At 42.3% G+C, this 12588-nt stretch overlaps 1 long non-coding RNA gene across 2 annotated transcripts in view; it reads right to left on the bottom strand.

Moving 5' to 3' along the window:
* Positions 1 to 789: 789 nt before the first annotated feature.
* The window catches only part of LOC115899650, a 61777-nt gene continuing 49978 nt past the window's right edge, over positions 790 to 12588 (bottom strand). The window contains exons 3-4 of one of the 2 annotated variants that reach the window (XR_004059262.1): positions 1009 to 1188; positions 790 to 887 (exon numbers count right to left, since the gene is read on the bottom strand). This is a non-coding gene — a long non-coding RNA (uncharacterized LOC115899650). Of the gene's footprint in view, positions 1189 to 12588 lie in introns of both variants that reach the window. The other variant, XR_004059261.1, reaches the window with a different exon arrangement.

The following is a 12588-nucleotide window of genomic DNA, read 5'->3' as shown; positions in this document are numbered from 1 at the left end:
CTACACTTCACAAATGTATGTGTCTTATCATGACCACACCCCAGCTTAAGCTGTAAGGAGAAGGAATTTTTCCATTCATTTATGTATTTTTCTGTAAATGCTTTGTCAAAAAATTAAAAGACAATCCCTGAGGACTAATTGGGGTGATGTGGAAGGATTATCCAACTCTTTCTGCTTGAATTCTTGGATTCATCACGTCAAGTGGTTATTTCCTCCAGAGTTGTGCAAAAGTGGCACACATATGCAGCAGGTCCCTAAAGAAAATGAGTGTGCAACAAATCTACTTCCACGCACATTTACTCACACTTGGGATTTCTACAACTGTCTCCCATTGGATACCCTCTCATTCTGTATCCAGAGTTGATTCCTTCCAGTGGGTTCGTGGTCTCTCTGACTTCAAGAATGGAGCTGCGGACCTCCGCTGTGAGTGTTACAGCTCTTAAAGACAGCACGGACCCAAAGAGTGAGCAGCAGCAAGATTTACTGTCAAGAGCGAAAAAACAAACCTTCCACAGCACAGAAGGGGACCCAACCGGGTTACCACTGTTGGCTAAGGTGGCCAGCTTTTATTCCCTTATTTGTCCCCACTCATGTCCTGCTGATTGGCCCATTTTACAGAGCACTGATTGGTCCATTTTACAAACCTCTAGCTAGCTACAGAGCGCTGACTGGTGCGTTTTTACAGAGCACTCCATTTTACAAACTTCTAGCTAGCTACAGAGCACTGATTGGTGCACTTTTACAGAACACTGATTGGTGCATTTTACAAACCTCTTGTAAGACGGGTAAGTTCTCCAAGTCCCCACTCGATCCAGGAAGTCCAGCTGGCTTCACTTCTCAATTCCTCACATTGCCCATGGCTCTGATTGACTTTGGCAAATATATTTCTATAAGCAGCAGTTAGAAAGGAGCAGATTATAAACTTCACGGTTCTAGGTGTGTGGATAACCAGAATGAATTATACAAGGAGGAAGGCTGTATCTTGGCTTTGCGTGTCAAGATCCTTACATGCACATGGATGGAAAGGGATCCCAGGCTGTCATCTTCGATCTGGAATAGAGCTTCTGCTCTGTTCCCTGAGGGCCTGCAGAAGCAGGTCGTGTTGATGTCATGCAAAGATGACTCAGTCTCTGGCCAGAGGTCATCTTGATGCCTCTTGGGTGAATTTTCAATAAGGAAAGATTTGACCTGAAATTCACAATAGAGGCAAACAGAAGATTTTCATTTCATCTTTATACTTAGGGGCACTCGGCTGTACTATTTTCTCATCTCTACCCACTCATGTATGTCACATGCTCTCTCCCTCTCTAGTTCTTTGTTTCCTCACCATTTACTTGAAGTGCTAAAATCCTTTCGAAAATTACTGTTAAATAAAAACAATGAGAAAATGGAAAATCACTACCATACTCTATCCAGGAAGTGACTGGCAATTCTGACAATATCAGATAAATATACATAGGTTTTATCATCATTGTATATCATATCAGTAAACCACAGCTGGCTAACGTCACACCTACTTTTGAAATGTAAACTTTATAGTAATAAGTGTTCCATGATGACGTGGAAATATTTTTATTCCCTAAATTTCCTATACAGATGATGCTCATACAGTTAATATTTCAGTTGTCCCAGATAATAAATTACTCCACCAGGTTACATCCTTCATGTACACAAACCTCCAGGCTGTTTGTCTCAATACTTCCCTGCAGCTGTTACTTAGGTTTTTGCTACATAATTACTGTTTATTCAAAATCTCTCACTTGTGAGGGGATTTGCCCACAGAGCTCTCACATTCAGCTTTCAAAACGTGATGACTCTTATGTTTGGTTCTTTTTGCAAAATATTGAAGGCAGCTTTTAGTCCTGACCAAAATATTTGCACGACGCTAATTACATTTCTGTGGACCATCAAATTAAAGTCTGTGGAAGAATAAACGAAACATGTGCCTCAAACTTCATCATTGCAATTTCCAATTGTTTAGAACAAAGGATCTTGAAATTGGAGGAAGTACAAATAGGAGCACCCTCCTGCTTAGCAGCAGTAATAATAAAACCAGCTGACAAATGCTGAGTGCTCACCACAGCCTAGGCCTGCTCTGAGTGCATCCACATTTAATCTCCAAACAGCCATATGGCAAAGGTAGTAGCATCAATCCGTTTTCAAGATGAGAAAATTGAGGCACAGAGAAGTTAAGTCGTTTGCCTAAGGCCCCTCAGCTAATAGGAAATCAGCCCAAATTCAAACCCAGGCATTGCATCTCAAGAGTTCATGCTCTTATGAAAGCAATTTCTCCACCTTGGTATATTTTTAGAAGTTCAGCATCCTAGGTACTAGACAAAGAAAGAAAAAGGAAGACAGAAGCCTCTTTCCCCACCCTGTTCCTAGTTCCCCTTTCATTCACTGACCCCTCATTCCCCATTCTTTATCATCCCCTACACTAACGGGGAGAAGTTCCCACAGGGCATGCAGCACCATAACAGCTGCTTCTCCTGCTATGGGTAATTGGAAAGATCTGGTCTCTGTCTTCTAGGAGTTTATAATCCAAGACAGAAAACAATATAAAGAGGTATAAAAAGAACATATGCAGCCTAGGCAACATAGTGAGACCCCATCTCTATAAAAAAGTTTAAAATTTAGTTGGGTATGGTGGCAAGAACCTGTAGTCCCAGCTACTCGGGAGGCTGAGTTAGGAGGATTGCCTGAGCCCAGGAGTTTGAGGTTATAGTGAGCTATGACTGTGCAACTGCACTCCAGCCTGGGTGGCAGAGTGAGATCCTGTCTCCAAGAAAAAGTGATAAAATAAAAGGAACATATAGGCACGATGAGGGGAACATGGGAAAAATAGGCAGTTTATATCAAATTTGACAGTAAAGCCATGAGATCTGAGGTGTGTAACTGATAAACAGTTGCTGAAGACAATTCCAAAGCTAAGTTCCAATAGGGTTTCTGCCACTTGTGATAGCTGTAAAATGGCAACCCACATTTAGATGATTTGTGTAAAAGTATCTCATTATTTTATACATGCACCTTGAATATTAAATGGCTTCCCCCTCTCTCCTATCCATTTCCCTGGCTTTCCTGATCTCCCGCCCTTCATCTCCTCTTCTTCCTTCTTACCTGCTTTTATTCCTTTTGTCCAGGCACTTTAATTGTTCCTCATGGAGTGCTTGTCTTAGAAGACTCTGTTTCAGGCACTCGGAGAGCTACCAGGAGTGAAAAGCAGAGACCCCCCTTCTCAGGGAGCTTACCTGCTGTGCAACCATCTTTTAAAGATGTAAATCTAATCTTGCCCACCAGGTTTAGAACCCTCCGATGGCCTTCCATTGTTCTTGGGATACAGATCAAAATCTATCAGGCACCCTCTCTAAGGCCCTGCCACCCCTCCTCTGAGTTGCATGCATGCCCCCACTGTTTGCATCCCTCCAATCTTTTTATCAGCTCCTTGAATGGGCCAGACCAGGCTCTCAGTTTTATGTTCAGACAGCATATTCTTCTTTTCATTCAGAGCCCTTATTGTAATTCACAGATGCATGCTTGTGTGGTGATAGATTAGTTTTGATCCCCCCACTGGACCGTCAATTCCAAGAGTGTTGGGAGAGGGTTAGAGATAAGACAGAAACGTCAGCTAAAGTCAGATTGGAAAGAATTGCTGATGTGCCAGACTGAAGCTTGGAGGACTCATGAATGAATGGTTTTTAGCAAGGAAGTAAGGTGATCAGAACTGCACTTTAGGAACAGAGTTGAGCCTAACAGCAGTAAGTGTGGTAGGATGGAGAAAGAGCAGGGTCCCTTTAGGGGGCCATTGCTGTAGTCTGAATAAGAGGTATGAGAAGTTGCACAAGGGTGATGGGAAAGGGAAGGGGAAGAGAGATTCAGAAGATTAGGCCAAGTCAACAACTTGCTTAAATGTGGAAACTGTGGGATAAGCAGGGTCCAAAAAGATTCCAAGTTTTCTAATCTGGGTGTCTGAGAGCTTAAGTAACTTACTGATTCAAAGTAAGAGGAAGGAGGCCCTTTGAGGAGAGGATGGGATCAGTTCTGTAAGCATTCAGCTAGAGGTATGAAGGGACACAGTGGAGATGCCTGCTGAATGCTGGATATATGGGAAGGGAGGGCAGAAGAAAGGTCCTGGCTGGTAAAGAAGATGTGCGTGCCATGTACATTGACAAGGTACTCATTAAGGGGATGAGGGGAAGGAAGAGAGGGCAAGACAAAAAGGAGGGAAAGAAGCTGGAAAGTAAAGAGCACACCGAAAGAATAGAAATGGGGAAGCCAGGGAGGCAGGGTTTCAAGCAGGAATCCATGACTGTCCTGTGAAGAGCTCAGCCAAGAGCTGGAAGAGGATGAAGCCTGAGCAAAGCTGACCAAGGTCACCAGCTACGGGAAAACTGTGGCAGCAGATTTAGGGAGGAGGGTTTGGAGGGTAAAAGCCAAATTGCAGGGATTTTATTCAGACTCGAGGTCATCAGGGATGCTACTGCCCTCTGCTGCTGGACTTGATGTAATTAAACAGGGTAAATCAGTATTTACTGAGTCCTCGCCACGAACCAGATGCTTTGTGTTATTTTAGTCATTTTTCATCAGTCTTGTGAAGAAAATACCTCATTTTAGTATTGATTCCTATATAATTTATAGTTAAAATGGAGCTCAGGAAGTACTGTAACTTGCCTGAGGACATACAGTGAGTAAAGTCACGAGACTGGAAGCTCCACAAAGGCAGGAAGCACAAGTTTTGTTCACCATCATCTATGCCTCACTCACAATGCCTAGCACACAGAGTAGGGTTTTTTTAATAAATGAAAAAATGAATGGAGTCCAGTGTCGTAATCAGGTCTGTGATTTCAAAGCCCATAAGCTTTCCAGGCATATGATGCTGCTTCTCACCCACACTTATTCCAATAGAAGACATTGTCCTGGTGCCAATTTCTTCAGAAACAAGATTTAAGATGCTGACTTTGTGAGAAGTGTTGTTTCTAAATTAAAATATGTGATTATAACTTAGCTTTGCCAATTACCCTGTTGATAAATCAATCAAACAATCAAGTCAGTCAAGGCTAAATTCATCTTTAAGGCAGTTTTGCTTTCTAGACCATGTTTATGTCAAAACTCACAAGCAACTAAATATGCATAAAATTTAAGAAACACATTTTAGGAATCAAGCACCCCTCACTCATCCCAAGAGTCAATTATGAGCTAAATCTTTTCAAATTATAGGAGACAACTTCATATATTTTTCTAGAGAAAATTAATTCCCTAAGGTGACGTTCCTTCATACATATTTCAGAAGACAAACTCATAGGAAATAGTGGTCACATATTTGAAGAGGATTATTGGAATTTGAAGGGAAAAAGACTCAAATTTAAGTTCTATAGGAGAGACATTTTTAGTCTTTTTAATGAAAACATTTGGAAGAGGCATTTTCTTAATAAAGCAGACTTAAGCTACAAAAATCTATTTCTTTCTGTTATGGGAGTCTGGTATCATATTGATTTTCACCTTCTTCCATTTACTCCAAATTAAGCTGTGAACTGAGAGGCTGGATGGTCCACTAAAAAGCACTGTAGATGGAAGCAAATTTCACATCTGCCTCTAATTAAATGCAAGGTTGAATAATAAACTAGACCTTCCAAATATCAGTTTTCCCATCTGTAAAATGGAACTAAAAGTGCGTGATTATCTAATTTACAGAATTGTTTTAAAGATGAAAGCAGGCAATATAAATACAAACTTGTTAGGTAAGAAATGTGAAAGCACCTTACAAATGCAAAATATCATCATTGCCTGTTCCCTAAAAGATACATCTAATCCATTCCCAAGGAGAAAGAGAAAGTATCTTCAAGCAGTAATAGTTGCTGTTGAGCTTTCTTTGTCTCATTATCTTACTGAAACACAGAATTGAGTGGCTCCTCAAGAATTCCACAGGCAACACTGCCCTTAGGCACCCTGGAAAGAAAATTGTCTTTGGTCATCTTACAAAGCCCTAGAGTTGCAAATGTCTGCCTTCTAGAGCTTCTAGATGGTCCTGAGGTTGTAAAACTCCCCATAAAGCGTTTGGAATCATTTATCTTCTGTAGATTTGGGCGTTGATTCCCCCAGTTGTATCTTTCCCAAAGTAAAATTCAAGGAAAACATGGCCAGAATTAGCTTCAGGCATAACTTTCAGACCAGGAAGGCCCTTGAATCTTGGCATTTGGTCTGTGGCTCTTTTCAGGATGGGTTTCAATGGCAGTGTTCTCCTTCTTGGTTCCACCCTGGGCTAAGAAGATGGTGAGAAACAGGCCTGCCTCCCAGACAGCTGATTGCCTTCTTCCTGGTTCCAGCACTGAGGCTGCCATCTCTCCTATTGCTAGGAGCCAATCTCCAACCTTGGGTTGAAGTGGACAATTAGCTCTTACCAGGGTCTCTCAATGAGGACACCCCTGGAATGGTTCTGAGTGCAAACTTAGATGTTTAGAGGGTCCACAGGCAAGGACAGGCAGGGCACAAACAGCCACTACAAAGTCCTTGGAAAAGCCCACGGTGTTAGGTCCCAGGTTCACATCTGAGGATTTCCTGGAGGAAGGGAACACAGGGCAGGGGCAATGTTTTCCAACACAAATAAATAGAATAAACCAACTATTTATTCGGTGATTCTCATGTGCCAGGAACTTACATGCGTTATCTCATTACCCTTCATAACAGTTAACCCTACTAGGTAAATATTATGGTACCTCTTTACAGATGAACAAATGGAGGCATAGAATATAATTTATATAAAATGTTTTATTGAGCACCTGTTATTTTTCAGACATTGAGAACTGAGTGATGAGTGTGGCACAGTCATTGTTGTTGAAGAACTTCTGGCCAAGAGGAGGTCAAATAATTTGCCCAATACACTGTCACTGATAGGAATTAAGGGCCAGATTTTAAATATAAGTCTGTTTGGCCTGAAGACTTCGCCTTTATTCATTTATTTGTTCATTTACTCAGCCCACACTAAAGTATTGAGCACCTACTACGTGCTGGGTACTTTGCCAAGGGCTGAGGTTAATAAGATGAATCAAACCGGGCACAGTTGGTTACTGCCCTCATGGAACTTAACCCCTCTGTGCTGCCACGTGGACCCCTCGCCAGGGAAACGCAGCTATCCTTCCTCTGCCAGGGAGCTATAGCCCTACTGCCAATTTTAGGCTGGTTCTCTAAGGCCCTAGTTCCTTCCTACTGTTACCACAGTGGGACATTTCTAGCTTATTTTTCTTTCCATTTAAGGAAAAGAACATTTTCTTTGTTAGAGAAAACGCCGATTCTGGAGAGATGAGATCACTTATAAAGGGGATGAATATAATTGAATAAAATAAGGAAAATAAAAGGGACGGATTTCCTGTGTCTTCCCAAGCAGGTCCCGCCTTTTTCTCCACGACGGGCGTCAAGCTGGATTGAAAGTAAAAAGAGGGTTGGTTTCGCCCTGGGGCTGCGTCAGAGTCCCCACCAGATCTGCACACGTCACCGTAGCGTCAGCTGCCCATGCTTCACCTGCGCTGAGGTCATGTTTCTCAGACCACGTTAGCAGGATCGTGTGTGGCGCCCGTGCACATCTGATGAGCGTGTAACTGACGGCGTTGACTCCTGCCCCCGCCGCGGGGAGCCGGGAGCTGTGTGCAGACAGCCAGTCCCTGCTGAAATCAAAGGGGTTAGCGGCCTCCCAGCTCCCTCTGTTGACGACTTCAGTTGACTGTCATCTCCTCTCCACGAGCCCTCTTCTGCTGCCCTGAGCCTCGGATTCTTTTTTGTTCCACTTTCCTTTAGCTTTTTGACTTCAGGATTAATTTGGGAACTAAATTATGTCTGACTAAGCCTTGCATTACAGGCAGTGTAATTTCGTTTTTGTCCTTAGTATTCAGAAAGGGAACTGGTGGCGCCATTATTTCCTATGCTATCAAAGAGGTGGGCTGATGTTTGTGTGACTCACGCGCCTGATAGGAAACTATAGTCTGTATCATGCCTATCACTTTTGTCACCTCTCTGGCTCCTTCTTGTAGGGTCTGTTGCTGTCCTTCCTCCTGGCTTTACCCACCTTCCTGGTGTCCCAAAAAAACCCATTCATCTCCCATCCTCCGTGGCGGCTGGCTATCCCCTTATTTTCTGGGGTTTGCCTGGGCATGTCTCACCACAGCACTAAAGTGATCACTTTGTTGTTTACTTGGCCCTTTTCTGTAATTCTCCCAGAGCAATGTCCTGCTTTTTGCTCTGCATGTCACATCTCAAGCCAGTCAAGTGTTTTGCTGCATGGATGAATGGATCTCTACGCACCTCACCCACTGCTACTCCACAACAGCAACCAATGATAAAGATAGGATTTGTCTTGTTATTTCAGGTCAAAGTTAGCCTTGATAGTCTAGGTTGCCAGATTTAAGTTTAACAACATAAGGGGAAATTCTTAGCCCACTGCCTGACGCATAATGAAATTTAATAAACATCTGTTTCCTTCCTTCCTTGGAAGAAGTCATTCAGCCTGAATTGTCTTAGAAGGAGTCCATTCTTAGATATGAATAAGCCTGTACCCAAGATTAGAGGAATCAGAGCTCCACTCAGAAACATTTCCATCTTTCCAAAGAACAGCTCTAAAATCCAATATGGCAGAATTTGTGAGATAATAGAAACCTGGAATTAAACGGCCCTTGGAAATCATCTCTATTGACTCTTAGGCAATTTGACAGGCTTTAAATAGATGAAAAAAATTAAAATATGCAGGTGAGATCACAGCAGCTGCCAAAGATTCCCTCTTGGCTTTTTCTGAGCACAGTCTCCAGTAAGCTGGCTACAGTCATTGTGCTACTCCTCCCAAGGAACAGTTCACCTACCCTGGGCTCATCTGCTTTGATATATTTGTTGCTTTGAAAACATAGCTGTCTGGGCACAGTGGCTCATGCCTGTAATCCCAGCACTTTGGGAGGCAAAGGTGGACAGACTGCTTGAGCTCAGGAGTTTAAGACCAGCCTGAGCAACACAACAAAACTGCATCTCCACCAAAAGTACAAAAAATGAGCCAGACACAGTGGTGTGTGCCTGTGATCTCAGCTACTTGGGAGGCTGAGGTGGGAGGATTGCTTGAGCCTGGGAGGTGGAGGCTGCAGTGAGCCAAGATCGCACCACTGCACTCCAGCCTGAGTGACAGAGTGAGACCCCATCTCAATTAAAAAAAAAAAATAGCCACTGACTTATGGTAGTCCTTAAGGAGACACACTGCAGGCCCTTTGTGAGATCCCGTAAGTTTAAGCTGGGATGACTTCCTTCAGAAGTGACAGCACGTCTAAACACAGGTCTGCTTGGAAGGAGGTGGGTTGGCCTAGGGAAAAGAGCACAGGCTTTGATGTCAGGTGAACCTGGATTTGAATTCTGAGGCACTTTCTGGCTGTGGGGCCTAGTGCCAGGGAAGTCAGTAACTTCTCTGACCCTTGCTTTGCTCATCTGCAAATGGGCAAAATTAAAGAGAAAAACGAGAAAATTATGAAAAATGAGAAAATTAATACCTATCGCTGGAGATTGCTGGGGAAGTTAGACAACTTTAGGTCAGGCATATAGTAAGCACCAGACTAAGTTCCTTGTTGCACATTTGAACATCACTGGATCAAACAGACTCAAAAGATGTGCTCTTGACATATCATGCCATTGAGAACAGGAAAGGATTCAGGAGAAGGCTTTGCTAACCACACTTCAACTATAACTTTTAAAGGATAGTCCATATCTGCTGGTAGAAATAGGTTTCCTAATAAATATAATAAAGAAGGCAAAATAATAGCACTTTTTCTGTTGTCTTGATTGAATTCCATTTCTGCTATGTAAAAAGATATGCCTGGCCTTGGTCTGTCCTATATCCACACAATATTTTCTCTTTTAATTTGTTGTCACTTTTTGAGTACCTATCATGTATTTCATTAGGTGCTTTACATAGACTTTTCTCATTTAAGACTCCAAATAATCGTATGGAGGGAGTGTTATTATTCCAGTGTTACAGATGAAGCTCAGTGAAATTCAGTGACTTTCCCAAGGCTGCAAATGTTTGCCTGACTCTAAGTCCCCTCTTGATTTTAGAGGGCGTGTGTATGTGTAGATCACTGAAACATGGCATTTTTATGTGCATGACACTGGCTCATATTTATCAGAAATGTACTGTGAGTTCTTTCTCTCATGAGGACAGTACTGGTACTCAAGAGATATTTATTGGATAAATGAACCTTCTACTTCTCATCAGACCTTACTTGTAATCAGCCATGTCTTTGCGTTAATAGCCAGAAACATCCATGGCATGGAATTTCCTCCCTCTGAACAAAGGTCTTACTTTTGTTTTTGCTAAGCTAACCATGTCAGATGGTTACTTGACACTCAGTAAGTATCAGCTATATTCTTCCTTACTTACAAGCCTTGTCTACCTCCCCAGCCTCCATGCTCACTACTTCTCTACATTCTGGTCATACTGGCTTGCTTCTAGGTCTTGAAGGTGCCATGTTCCTCCAGCCTTTGGGGTCTTGCCAGGCTGCTCCACCTGCCTGAAATACTAACCCTTTCCTGAAGAGTCAAATTCTGCCCAGTCTTCAAGACTTAGCTTAAATAGAACTTCCTCCAGAAAACCTCCCTAACTCTGTTTCAGTTATCAATTGCTGGGTAACACACCTCTTCAAAAGGTTTAAAATAACAACCATTCATTTGCTCATGAATCTGCAGTGTAGTTGGACTTGATTGGGGACAGCTAATTTCTGCTCTATGTGGCACTGGACGAGTTTAACTGACACTGGAGGGTCCAAGCTGGCTTCACACACATGAGGTTTGGCACCTCGGCTGGGATGGCAGACTGGGTCCTATTCTCTCTCCATGAGATTTCTCCAGTTGGACTTCTTTATATGGGCTTGGCTTCCAAGGGGAGAAAATAGAAGCTACAAGGCATCTTAATGACTATGCTTGGAAGTCACATGGTATCTTTTCTGCCACATTCTATTGATCAAAGCAAATCACAGGGCTAGTTCAGGTTCAAGGGGAGGGGAAATAGACCTCATCTCTTAGAGTGGCAGGTGCTTAGAGGGTTGGGAGAAAAGGCTGGTGGCCTTCTCTGCAGCAATCTTTCACATGCTCCTAGACTAGGGTAGTTCTATTACGTAGAGAACTGTTCCCTTCTCTGTAAAACTAAGTGCACTTGTAAATACTTATTCAATGTCTATCTACATTCTCCTATTGCCTCCCACATCAGCCTGAAAAATCTATTAGAACAGGAATCCTGTTTGTGTTAATTGCTGATTAGAAATATGGGATGAACGAATGAATGAGTAGGTGAACATTCATAATATAGTCTGGGCATACGGTGCAGCTACCACTCATGTAATGCACATAGTTTTCCTTTGTTGGTAATCATAAGCTTGATACTTAAAGTCATGTGGCACTTCCTCTCCTCTGGAAATACTGACCAGTATCTAATGAGGATTAAAGTTTGATGATTTCTAAGGGCACAGAAAAGCCTACAGTCCTTAAGAATGCTTGGAAAATTCTTACTTCTCTAGGAGGAAAAGACAATGATTACGTTGTCAGCAATTTGTCTTAAAGTTATTACAACATGCCTTCTTTTTTGGTGCCTGGAAAGTCGTTACTGCAATATTAGAATAACTGGCCTTGCTGATGTTTGACTGTAAGTGGTTGTTTTGAAAACACATTGGAAAATCCCTTCCCTGGTCCCCGTCTATCTTTGTGTGTGTGCGTGTGTGTGTGTGTGTGTGTGTGTGTGTGTTTAATGTTAACAAAAACCAGAAGGGGAGTTTAAGAGAAAAGCAAAACCAAACATAGTTATGCAGCATTCATGGGAGTTTGTTTCAGAAGCTCACATTTCAAATGTTGAATTAATTGCAGGCTTATAAGAGTAAGACTGAAAAAGAAAATTTTCAGAACCAGGAAATAAAAAAAGAGCAAGTCTGGGAAATCAATCAATGTACTTTTCTTTTGATTTTTTTTTTCCATGAAAACAGAACAGGATGTGAGGCACAGGGAAACTGGGACTTTTTTAGCCAGAGCAGGGTTTGAAAAATCTGCTTTTGACCTATGAGTCGTCTGGTGCACAGATGCCAACCCTGGAGCCTTTCTGGTTGCTGCCCATCTCCTCAGCCTTCATCTGCATGACCAGCTGAGCTGAGCCAAGGCCTGTGACAAGCAGGACCTGGATTATCAGCCACCCTTGCATTGTGTCTCATATGTTCCTCTCTATATTAATCATGCTTAGGTGCCAGGAGTATTTGCTAGCATTCCTAAGATGAAATGAGTGCCTGTTGGCAATAAGTAATTGTTCATTTAAAAGACAGCTTCAAATGTTTAAAATACGTGTGTGTGTGTTTGGGAAGAGTATGTATGTGTGTGTGTATACATATGTAAAACTTCATCAGCAGATTAAAAAGAGAGTCTTAAACTAAAAGAATTCAGGCAAGCATGGCCTTTTATCCTCATAGAGCAAACACTCCACATCTCAAAGCTGAGAATGACATGTTTTTCATTTGGATTTCTAGGCCTAAGTTCAGCATTTATTTCTTTATAAATACATATAAACAAAGTCTCCAGGCAACCATCATGAAATAA

Source organism: Rhinopithecus roxellana, chromosome 9 (genome assembly GCF_007565055.1).
Source record: "Rhinopithecus roxellana isolate Shanxi Qingling chromosome 9, ASM756505v1, whole genome shotgun sequence".
In the NCBI taxonomy this organism is placed as follows: domain Eukaryota; kingdom Metazoa; phylum Chordata; class Mammalia; order Primates; family Cercopithecidae; genus Rhinopithecus; species Rhinopithecus roxellana.
The sequence above is the reverse complement of the archived record's forward strand: the minus strand, read 5'-3'. Positions and strand labels throughout refer to the sequence as shown.